A 12,468-nucleotide genomic window follows, 5' to 3' on the forward strand; every position below is an offset into this window, starting at 1 on the left:
ATCCTGTATGGCTTTATTAGGCTACATAATTATTATGAGAAACAAAGGATGGTCCAGTGTTGAGTAGGACACTAGCAAGAATTCAGAAGCCTTGCTCTGCAAGAGATCTTATGTGACAATCTTGGGGATAGATCTTCACAAGCAAAAATCTTCAGAAACGTAACTCCCACTGAAATGAATAACTGGTGTTTTGTTCATTGTACCAATATGCATACCTCAGGAAGTGAATTGCTATCATTCTGATTTAGGAGATTTACACCTACACTGTATTAACTTTGAATTTATGCAAAAACACTGAAATCAATGGAAGTTAGGTACTTCTGAGGTTCTAGGATTTAGTATATCTGTACCTCATAGTTTTTCTCTGAAAATAAGGATGATAGAATTTCTCTACCACCCACTGGTTATGTGATACTGGTTGTATGATAAGTACATTAAACACAGAAGTGCTCAGGTTTCATATGTACCTATACATTCTTCTCACCTAACAGTTGTGCTGTTGTTCCTTCCTCTCATCTCAAAAGTGGCTTTAAGTAAATAAGTCCTTAGAAGTTTTTATATCACTTTGTCAAAATTTATACATATTGAATTTAAAGGCGTGACATTCATGATTTTCAAAGGAGCCTAATGGAATGTGGTACCCAAATCCAGTGGAAGTTGGATGTTTCGTTTCCTTAAGCTCCTTTACAAATTCCAGGCTATGTAAATACATTCAAAAATATTTATCTCATGAGATGGCTGTATTGTTATGCCCTCAGAAATATAACTATCCCTTCATCACCACTCACACACTCTCTCTTCCTCCCATGGGGGAAATATTTTGTTCTTTTGGCTGAATATCAACAGATTCATGTTGTTAAAAAATATCTAACGGGCTTTAAATATATATATTGTATTGTTGCAATATTTAAGGGCTTTAGAAATACTTTGATGTTTCATAATATACTTAGGGCCCCAGATCATGAAAAAATAACCAGTCAGTCTCATTCTATCTATGAATTTTTTACATGCTGCTTAAGGGGAGAGGATTTTTTTCAAGTGTGATTTATTAAAAGAAAAAAACCAGCTTTGCATGGATGAACATGGTACTAGAACATGGAGGACAAGGGACCAATCTGAAGTGGATTAACAGGGGAACGTACAGACACTTGCTATAGGCAACTTTCATAGGCAAGAACATTATGAAAACATCACTTAAGGAACATAGTTGGATTAAATGACAGTATCTTCAGCTGTTCTTTTTAAAATGGACACAAAATTCAGTGAACACCTTTTGAAGTCCTTCACTGCAGGAGGTTTTTGAGTCAAATTATAAGTAGGTCTGGATAGACTGTATAAAAAATGGATGACTTTGTGACAAATTATTAATTTATACAGTTACTAAGTGTCTGTTTGGAGGTAGTTCATTGTCATCTGTATGGCAAATAGATAAAAGCAAGCATCTTGATCACTAACAAGTGGTCAACTATAAATTTCTGAATAGATTTGTTTTGAGAACACTATAAAACTTTTTTTCCCTTATCTCCTGAACTGTCTGTCCATCTCCCTCCTCTTTTCCTTGCTGGCATGATAGTCATAAAGTATCTATTACTTGGCCCTTCTGAAAGCAGGACACTGAACCTTTTTGTCATCAGTACAGAATCAGCGTCTCTGACACATCAGGGAGAAGATCAGTTAATAAAAGCCATGTAGATGTATTACATTTCTACAGGGAAAATCACTGCTTTCCAAATAGAAACCATGAGTGTACAAGTGTTCACCGAGTTTCTCCTGCAGGAAAAAATGTCTCCAGCGGCAGAAAGATCTTCCTTCTTCAGTAAGGATGGAACAAGTGTACAATCCCCTGCCACTTGACTCTTCCCAGAGACGAGGAAGAATTGAAAGATGGGGAAATGCTCCTTAAATTTCCACCAGTAGAAGTGAACAGTTGGTTGTGGCTGGAAAAGAACATTCCAGGAAAGGTAATTAAGGCCTTTGCCACGGTTTTACTATAGAAGATGCTGGGAAAATATTTATTCCATACTTTTTCAGGTAATAAAATTCTAACTAGATTGTGATGTGAAAAGAAAAGTCACTAAATTTAACTTAAGAAAAATCAAATCGTCAAAAGCAGATACAACACACTGAAGAAGTCTGAAAGAGTTTAATAATGATTTATCTGAATAGGTTTAAAAAATGGCACAATGCCTCATTAAAAAGGTTGTTTATACAATGACTGGAGGAAAGAAAATACTATGTCTAAATTATGCAAGGAACTAATCTTGGTAAGCCAGCTTTTGGTACAGGCATTTGATTGAAATTATGATTTGAAATAAAACCTTATAAAATACCTGGATGATGACAACATGATAGGGAGTCATCTGCACAGTTTCTACAAAGGAAAGTCATCTGTCTCTAATAACATATTAGAATTGTTTGAAGATTTCAATAAAAAAATGAATAAGGGCAAAGTGGTTGTTATAATTTATTTGGACATCCTAAAATATGACTATACTTGGGTTTGGTTGTAAGAACAATTTTAGGCATGGACATTGTTCAGTATGAAGAGAGAGTGAAAATATTAGAATGGTTTGTTAGAGAGGAGATAATTTTGTAAGTGCATGTTTAGAAATTTATAAAAAAAAAAAGCAAAAGATTTTCTATTTATCACTTCCTAGAACACATGAATATTTGATGAAATGGAAAGGCAGCTAATTTAAAACTGATTGTAGGAAATACTTTTTGACGTGACAATTAGGTTAGGAAGCTCATTGCCATTAGTCATCAGTAAGACCACATGTAGTTAGTAATAACATCACAGTAACAGAAGTAATGCTTAAAAACAACACATTTGAAAGCAACGTAAGTTATTCTTGCTCTGGGACCAGCCGGCTACCTGACTGAGGTTAGGAAGAAAGTTTCCCTATGAACAGATTATTCAACAACTGCTGGCTGCCTGTTTTCCTGCACTTTGCTCTGAAGTATTTGGCACTGATCATGATTGGAGGTGTGCTATTAAACTAGATGGACGATGAGTCTATTTCTGTGTATTCAGGACAGAGGAATAGATGGAGTCCAAGCTTTAAAAGCAGCTACTGATTTTGGGTGCCTAACTTCAGAACACCTAATGCCATTTATATGACCTTTTATGTAGATTCCTCTGTTGCTTTATGGACACCTAGGAACCAGACTGAGAAACATTAAGTCAGGGATAGGCAACTCCCAGAACATGTGCCAATTAGCAGCACATGGAGACATTTTCCTTGGCACACCAGGTGTGCCAAGGAAAATCGTTGTTTTTTTTAAATTATTCAAGTTGGTGCTCTGAGCTCTCTGGAGCAGTGACAGCTCCCGATGCTGTGGCAGGCACTGGTGGCGGGGTGAGGAGAACCCAGCAGGGATGCTGCCTATCTTCTGCTGACCCTTCCCCCATGTCTATGGTTCAGCTGACCCTGCAAAATCCAAGAGGCCGCCACACACCCCACTACCACCAATTTTGCAGGTTCCTCTGCACACCCCTCACCCCACTGCTCGCTGCTCACTTCTGATCAGCAGGGAGGCAAAAACCACGATTGTAAATATGATGTTTTTTCTGTCTCCTGGACAGACAGCAACACACAGTGAGGCTGCCAGAGCCCCAGGGTCAATTGGCAGTGAAAAGCAAATATGGCATCATATTTTAAATGATTTTTGCCTCCCTGTGGATCAGGAGCAAGCAGTGAGCAGTGGGGCCCCTCCACAAATCAATGGTTATGGGGTGCACAGGGAAACTTACAAGATTGAAGGTGTTGCTGCACAGCCCACTCCCTCCCTCCATTAAATTGGTAGGTTCCTAATCAGAGATGATGGTTTGGGGGCTATGGCGACCCCTTCTAGTGCTACCTCTCCCCTCCCCCAGGTCCCCGCCACCTTCCTTGTCTGGCTGAGTCCACTCCACTCCCACTCCCAGCACACCCCCACCAGAAAGAGGCTGGTGCCACCCCTATCCCTAACCATGTGCAGCTCTTGGGAGGGGGAGCATTCCCCACCCCCCCATTTCCACCAAGGCTGCTGGCAGGGCTCCAAGCAGCTTGCATTGTGCTGCTGGCCAGGGCTGGATTTGGAGTTGTGGCAAGTAGCCTGAGACCAGCCACCACCCCATATAGCAAGCCTCCCCTGGCACCACCTCTGTACCCAACCATCTTTCTGCATTGTTGGGTGGTGGGGAAGGGACACCAGCAGCTGCTGCTGCCACTGCCTTGTGGGCCCAGTGCCTGTGCCGCTCACCCACACATCTACATTGCGGGGGGGAGGGCAGATGCTCCTCATAGTTTCATTATTCGCTTTTACTTTCCCATGCCCCCCTGTTCCTTTTACCTCCCTCTTTTCTTTTTTTTTCTTTCATCCCAAAATGCTTTAAAAAAGAATACAAAACCACAAAGGTAGTATATGAAGTTTTATTTATTGTCACCAAATGTAGAATTTTTAGAAAACCTGGTATTTATTTACTGCTAAAAAACAAAAACAACATTTATGATTATTAACTAAATTCATATGCAGTGCATCCTGCCATGTACCCCCTGCCCTGTTTTTTGTTTTTTTCTGGCACTCCAGCATAAGGTAGATATTACAGTTTTTTCAGCACTCCGGGCAAAAATGTTCCCTACTCCAGCAGTAAGTAATTTGACCACTTACTTCAAATGTAAATTCCTGCCTATGTAAATCTATCATTGTTTATATGTTTTGCAGATAAACAGAGAATTTCTGTCTGTTGAGGCATCAGTATGAATCCATTCATACTTGCAACAAATTTTATTAAAACAAAACAAACAAAAAAAACCCCCTATGTGCTTATCTCCTATAAGCACTATTTCAAAAATCTAATTTTCTCCTTATTCTAGACCTCAGGGAGTGACATTCCCTGGTTAGGCTCAGAATAGCATTACAAAATGTGTGGCCAAAGCAGCAAGCCTGCTCACTTAGTATCTACTGAAGAACATTAGTACTGGATGCCAGTAAATGTTTCTGTTGGCACAGTCACTTTCAAGACTTGATGAACTAGGGAAGGAATTAATTTTGTAGCCAGCAGGACATCAGTCTTAGCAGCTTGTGATTACACACCAGCCTTTTGTTTCCCTGGCTTTCATGGCAATGTATGTATATGCATGTATTTATTCATGTAATGTTACTCGTATTAACCATCCTATCCATTTTTCCCTTGTGCGAAAGTCTCAAACAGAAAAAGGTGATTTCTGAAGGAAATTTAGTCAGACTCTTCTTTATTTTTTTTCAAATGCTAATGGATAGATATATTTACCAGAACTATCTGGCTGGTTTAATAGTGAATTGTCTTATCAACAACCATCAAGCTATATACACGTTTGAATTTTTTTTAAATTAAAGGTGTTCTTGTTTTCTCTTTACTGTTACCTTTCTTCAGTGACCTTTTCTTTTATTACTATTATTATCATTAATCCTTTTGTCTCTCAGGTAATTTCTAGACTCTTTAATTCTTCTTAAACAGTGGAAACATTGCAGTTTCCATTCAGGCCCATGTGTGTCTGAGTAATATTTTGATGGTATTTCTCAACAGAAAAGGTCTTGATTTTTGGCTGAGGATCCAATTCAACTCTTCTGAAGGGAAAGATCTACATAGCTGCACTAATAATAGTCCCTATACAGACTGAGCACACTTGCAAAGAGATGCGTCATCCCACTCCCTTTCCAATCTGATAATGAAAGGAAGTGTCTCTAATTCTAGCCATGACTTAAATTGTCCTGGCTGTAGTAAAATTGAGTTATTGAAAGAGGTGCACACAAAAGGATTTTGCACACTGGTAAATGCAGTTAAAAAACTGTGAAAAGACCATTTTCTCCTCCCTCCTGCATAGCAACCAGAGGAAAAGACTGTGACCAGGGACATGGGGTCAAATAGCAGCTGGAGACCCCTGGGATGTTAAAGGCTTCTCAGGCTCTGCAGCCACATTTCTCTTCTCCTTCCTCTACAGTAGCCCTAAATACAAAACCAAAGCTTTACAACAGATGATCTGGAATAGGGAGAAGGACATATGAATGGCTAGTTCCTGAAAATAGGTTCTCCTCCTAACCTTGAGGAAAGGTCACTAGATACAGAGCACTGACTTCAAACATTCCTGCAAAAGGCAGATCAGAGCTCAGTCCCAATGCCCAGGGCCTGCATAGCAATTTCACATACAGAAATGGGAGAACTGAAACTGAATAAGGGAGAAATACCATTATCTCTCCTTCCCAATTGTTAGGAGAAAGGACAGAGATCATGCTCATCAAAAAGTATTCAAATAAACTTGGTCTATTTGCCATTCAGAAATGGACAAATGGGAAGTGAATGCCTCACACTTGAAACTGCTTTCATTGGAGCAGATCTTTATTACGTTTGTGACAATATTACAAAGTTTAGGGGTGCAGGCAGAGCACACCAGTTCTTCACCAACAACAGCCACGGTTAAAACCCACTGGTCACCATAAATTCTATATCTTAAAAAAAAAAAGAAAACCCAGAAAATGCATCCAGTCCTGTGCAATCATTTAATGGCTTCTTAATGCAGAGAAATAATGCTAAGAAATAAAAATAATCTCACCCTCCTGATGATCAACTCAAAGTCAGGGATCGATATAACGTAAATATGTGGTAATTCCGTGGAATTATTTTCTATGTATACTCCCTGAGTTTAGCCACGCACAAGAAGCCTGCAGACAATCCTTAGTACAAATATTAAAGGGTTAAGTCTCAGATACCCACAAATGTGAACTTTTTTCCTCCACCCTCCAGTGGAGGATACAAATATTGTTATTCATTTTATAGCTCATTAATAGCTCCAAATTATGTAGTGTCCACTAGGGCTGGGCAAAATTTTGCTGGGTGTTTTGTTTTGATGCTGTCTTGTCTTATTTCGAGCTCAAAACAGTGAAATCAAAACAAAACGAAAGGCTCCAAAACAGCTTCAGAATGAAAAAAGGAGAGTCAAAACATTTTGAAAGTTTCAAAACATTTCAAGTTTTGAAGCTGAAGCTGGGCTTGCCTGCAGGGAAATAGAAAGTAAGGAGAGGGAAGGGGAAGAGGGGGGAAGGACTGCTCTGATATTGACTGTGTAGCTGGCCAGTGACTGTGATCCTTCCCTGAGGCCCCAGTGCTCTGGGGGAAGGATGGAAAAACAGCATACAAAGCAGCATTGTTCAAACTGAGCTGCTGTCTGCCTTGGAGTTAGTTACTGAGCTGTATCTACCAGCAGCTCAGCAGCATCAGACAATGGCTATTATTTCCTACTTGCTAACCTGCTCCTAGCAAGTGGGATTCAATACTTCTTGCTTTCTATACCCTTTTATTTTATTATTATATTCATTCATTCCTTTCTATTTATTCCTCCCCCAAAATCCTCTTTTTGTTTTTGTTAGTCTATTTTGATTCTTTTCCTCCAGAAAAGAAATCTGTGCTTTTTATCACAGTGTGCGTTCCATTCACTGTGCAGGAAAGCACAGCATATATTGCATATTATAATATAGAATTTATTCAGGAACACATACTACATACATTTATATATTTTATTTATTACATAATACATAAATATACATACATATGTTACATAAATGCAAATACATATACACTTATCTACATATATTACATATATCAGATTACTTTACAGAAGAACACACAAATTTTCCAGCATACCAAGGCAAGGACATTATAAAACACACCATGAAGAATGCTGGAAAGGCAGCTGGCAAACCTTCAGGGAGGGGAGAAAGAGGGGATAGAGGGGATAGAGGGAGAGCTGTAAGATCCCTTCCCTGCCCCACTTGCAAAGTGAGACACAGCCAGAGGAAGAGCTGGATCTGGATCTCAGTGCCCTAGCAAGGGAGATTCTGGGGAAGGAGGGAGAATCGTCTGAGTTTGTGCTCCACATCCCTTAAGTTTCCCCTAGAGCCAGGTTTCCCTCCCCAGAAGGCACTTCAAAGGAGGCTGAGGTAGAGGTTGTGGAAGAAAGCGGCTCAGCTGAGTCCTGTTGCTGTGCCTCTGCCTGCTGAGGAGGGGGAAATTGCAGCATCCACACATGCACTTTCACCTGAGAAACAAGTGGGTAGTGTGGTCCAGGATCATTTTGAGCTGGCAGGTGATGCCATATACACTATCTGCCTGCACTGGTGAGCCAAAACCAGATAGGGCAAGGGAACTAAACACAAGAGCACCATAGGGATGCTGATGCATCTCTGCAGGCACCACCCCATTGCCCTTGCTCCTTCTCAGCCTGGCACCACTGGGGGTGTGCCCAAAAAGAAGTCCCCCTCTCACTCCAAAGCCCCCATCCCCCTGAAGCAGAGTCAGGCTACCCTAGAACAGAGGGGGGAAGACAGACAGGAGGGCACATTGCAAAGGCAAGTGAGGTCACCCAAAGCATTGGGCTTGCTGTGGATGGCCAGCCCTTCTCCTTTGTTGAGTGGCCAGGGTTCAGGCAGCTCATGGAGCTTGTGGCCGCATCATACCAAGTGCCTGCGTGCACCACCTTCAGCAAGATACTGGTACCCTTCCCGTATGAGGCATGCAGGGAGTATATGAGGGAGGAGGAGTGCAAGGCAAGTCCGCAGGTGGCCTTACACTTCACATCGGGCATCTGGAGCATCCAGGGCAGAGCTCATGCATACCTCTCCCTCACAGGGCACTGGTGTGACCAGTCAGGCTATTGGCGGCCTTTCCTTCACACTGAGGTAAGGTATGAGTCCCACATGGCAACCAAAATCATGGGGGCCATGAACCACTTGGTGCAGAGGTGGTTCATTGGGTAGCACGGGCTCACCCGCAGGTTCATGGTCACTGACAATTGAGCAAATATGGTCAAGGTGGTCCATGATGCCAACTTTCTTGGCATCCACTGTGTGGCACAAAAGTTCCACCTCATTGTCAGACACACTTTTGAGGGGGGCAGGCCTTCCGTTGATGTTGTCAGCACCACCAGCAAGCTCATTTTGAGATTCAGAAATGTGGCAAGCTACTTCCACCAGAGCACCAAGATGGACAAAATGCTGTGGGACAGCTTTTTTGCAGCACAATCCTGCAGCACAAATTCATGAGGATGTGGAGGACTCAATAGAACTCCACATACCTAATACTTGAGAGGCTAGTGGATTGCTCAGGAAGATTGGAATCAGTGGCCCCCTTAACAGAGCTGAGTGAGACAACTTCTCCCAGATCTTGCTGGTCCTCAAGCCCTTCCTTGAAGCCACCAAGAATTTTTGCACTGGTGATGCCCTTCTTAGTCAAGTGATCCCTGTAGTGAGGACCTTCAGAGCCAAATGGAGAAGTTCCATGGGATCAATGTTTCTGGCTGAGGCAAGTTGCTATCACCAGATGTGCAGGCACTGGTGAGGTGGCTGAAGGAGGGCATTAGGAAATAACTTGATCTCTTGTGGTCCAGTACGGTTCATGTGCTAGCTGCCATGTGTGACCCGAGGATGAAGGGGAGTGTATGCAGCAGCCAAACCCTGGATCACTGGATGGAGGTGCTGGTAAGCAGAGTCAGGGAGGCAGAAAGATGGAAGTGGGAGGACGTGGAACAGGGGGATCCACTGTCCCATGCAAGTGCATCATCCACCAGCCAGTATCTTCTCCTACCATAGGGACTGCCAATGTGGGCTAAAGGCATGGTGTCCATAGTTTCATAGTAGCTAGGATCAGAAGGAACCTGAACAATTCATCTAGCCTGACCCTCTGCAACAGGCAGGAATGAATGCTGGGTTCACAAGACCCCAGACAGGTAATCATCCAACCTCCTCTTGAATTTGTTCAAGATAGGGGCAAGGGTCACTTCCCTAGGAAGTTGGTTCCAGATTTTAGCCACCCTAACTGTAAAATATTGCCTTCTGAGTTCTAACCTAAACATATTATGCATCAGCTTATTTCCATTATTCCTTGTCACCCCAGGTGGTGCTGGGGATAAAAGGGCTCTACCTATTTGCTGTTGATCTCCCCTGATGAGTTTGTAGGCAGCCACCAGGTTCCCCTCAGCCTCCTCTTGCTGAGGCTGAACAGGTTCACGTGCCTCAGTCTCTCCTCCTAGTGCCTGTCCTGCTGCCCTCTCACCAAGCGGGTGGCCCTGCTTTGAACCCTCTCCAGGCTGGCCACATCCCTTTTGAAGTGCAGCGCCCAGTACCGGATGCAGTACTCAAACTGTGGCCTGGCTAATGTCGCATAGAGGGAGAGTATCACCTCTCTGGACTGGCTTGAGATGCACCTTTGGATGCATGACAAGGTATGGCTGGCCTTGCTGGCTGCGGTCTGGCATTGGTGGCTCATGTTCATCTTGGAGTCAATAATGACTCCAAGATGACTTTCTGCCTCTGTGCTTTCAAGAGGGGAACTCCCCAGCCTGTATGTATACTGTGGATTCCTTCTCTCAAGCTGCAGCACCCTGCATTTGTCTACAATGAACCCCATTCTATTCTCATCTGCCCACTTTTGTAGTCTATCTAAATCTAGTTGCAGCCTCTCTCTCCCTTCATAGTTTCATAGTTTCTAGGGTTGGAAGGGACCTGAGCAGATCATCTAGTCCGACCCCCTGCCATGGCAGGAAAGAGTACTGGGGTCAAACCTTCAAGTGTGTCCACCTCACCCCACATCTCAGTGTCATCAGCAAACTTTGACAGCGTGCTTTCCACCCCTCATCCAAGTCACTGATGAAGATGTTAAACAGTGCGGGCCCAAGAACCGAGCCCTGGGGTACCCCACTGCTCACATCTCGCCAGTTTGAGTATAACCTGTCCACCACTACTCTCTGGGTGCACCCCATCAGCCAATTTTTTACCCATCCAACTGTGCAGACATTGATGAGGATGGCGTGAGAGATAGTGTCAAAGGCCTTTTTAAAATCCAGAAAGACTACATCCATGGTGATACCATCATCCAAGGATTTAGTTTCTTGGTCATAAAAGGCAATCCGGTTGGTCAGGCAGGACCTGCCTTTGATGAACCCATGCTGATTGCCCCTGAGCATGATCTCCCCTGCTGGCCTCCCACAGATGTGCTCCTTGATGAGACTCTCCAAGATCTTCCTGAGCACAAAGGTGAGGCTTACAGGCCTATAGTTACCTGGGTCCTCCTTCCTCCCCTTCTTGAAAATTGGGACCGCATTAGCCAGTTGCCAATCCCTTGGCACCTGGCCAGATGACTGTGAATGCTTATACAGCTGGGCCAAGGGCTCCACGATGATGCCTGCCAGCTCCCCCAACACACTTGGAGATTTAAAAATGTCTAGCCCTTCCAAAAGATACCTAACTACATCTGCGCTGACTGAGGGCCTGACAGAGCTATTCCCAAGATTGTCCCTACCTCTGGTAGATGGGATATCCTGGTCCCTGTTCAAGAAAACAGAGGCAAAGAAATTGTTAAAAATATCAGCTTTCTTGTCTGACGTAGCCACAAGATTACTGTTTGCGTCTTGCAGGGGCTCTACATTACCTGGTGCCCTCTTCTTGCTCCCAATGTACTTGAAAAAGGACTTTTTGTTGTCCTTAATCCTGGACGCTAGCCTGAGTTCCGTCTCTGTTGGCCTTCCTAATAGCCCTCATAGGCTCACGGGCCAAGGAGAAGTACTCCTCCTTGGTGATAGCTCCTCCCTTCCACTGATTGTATATCCCCCTTTTAGTCCTCAGGCTTTCCTGGATGCCCTTGCTGAGCCAACGAGGTTTCTGAGCACTCTTACCCCCCTTGCTTCTCTCAGGGACTGTTATCCTTTGGGCCTGGAGGATTGCCCCCTTAAGGTATACCATCCCTCGTGGACTCCTATCTCCTCTACCTTCTGGGCCCTCAGTGCCTCCCCCACTAATCTTCTAAGCTCATTGAAGTTGGCCCTTCTGAAGTCAAGAGCTTTAGCCTTGGTGTGAGCCCTAAACACCCTGAGTTGGATAATGAAATCCAGCAGGTGATAATCACTATTGCCCAGGTGGTCATTAAAAAAAATCATTTTATGCCCTGCTCCCAGAGCTGGAGGGGGCATTCACTGCATCACCAGCCAGAAGGGGAAAGACATGTCCCTGCTGAGCTTCATCCCTGCCAGGATGAACTTGGAGGTATGGGAAGGGGCTGTGGGGAAGGAGACCCCAAGTCCTGGGCATGACCACTAAAACTGCACCCTGCCAGGGTCAGGAGGCCTAGTGGGACTGCTGGTGGCATGGCAGCCCCAGGAAATGCCAGGATCAAGGAAATTGCTGGTGAAAGGCAGGTAGGAGGCACCATAACCTCAAGCCACCACACACATGCACGCATGCAGCGTCCTGACTGGGGAAAGCCCAGACCTGTCACATCTTTGACAAACCTGAGGCTCGCTGGTTGCTGTAGAGTTGTGAAGCTCCAAGTGAGCTCAGCTTAGCTGCCTGGGATGCCAGCCTTTGTTTTGAAAAACCCTTAGTCAGGTTGAGGAAGCACCTGCAGAGGTGTGTGTGTGTGTGTGTGTGTGTGTGTGTGTGTGTGTGTGTGTGTGTGTG

The sequence above is a fragment of the Crocodylus porosus genome, unplaced genomic scaffold, assembly GCF_001723895.1.
Source record: "Crocodylus porosus isolate Cpor-Errol unplaced genomic scaffold, CroPor_comp1, whole genome shotgun sequence".
NCBI classification, from domain to species: Eukaryota; Metazoa; Chordata; order Crocodylia; family Crocodylidae; genus Crocodylus; species Crocodylus porosus.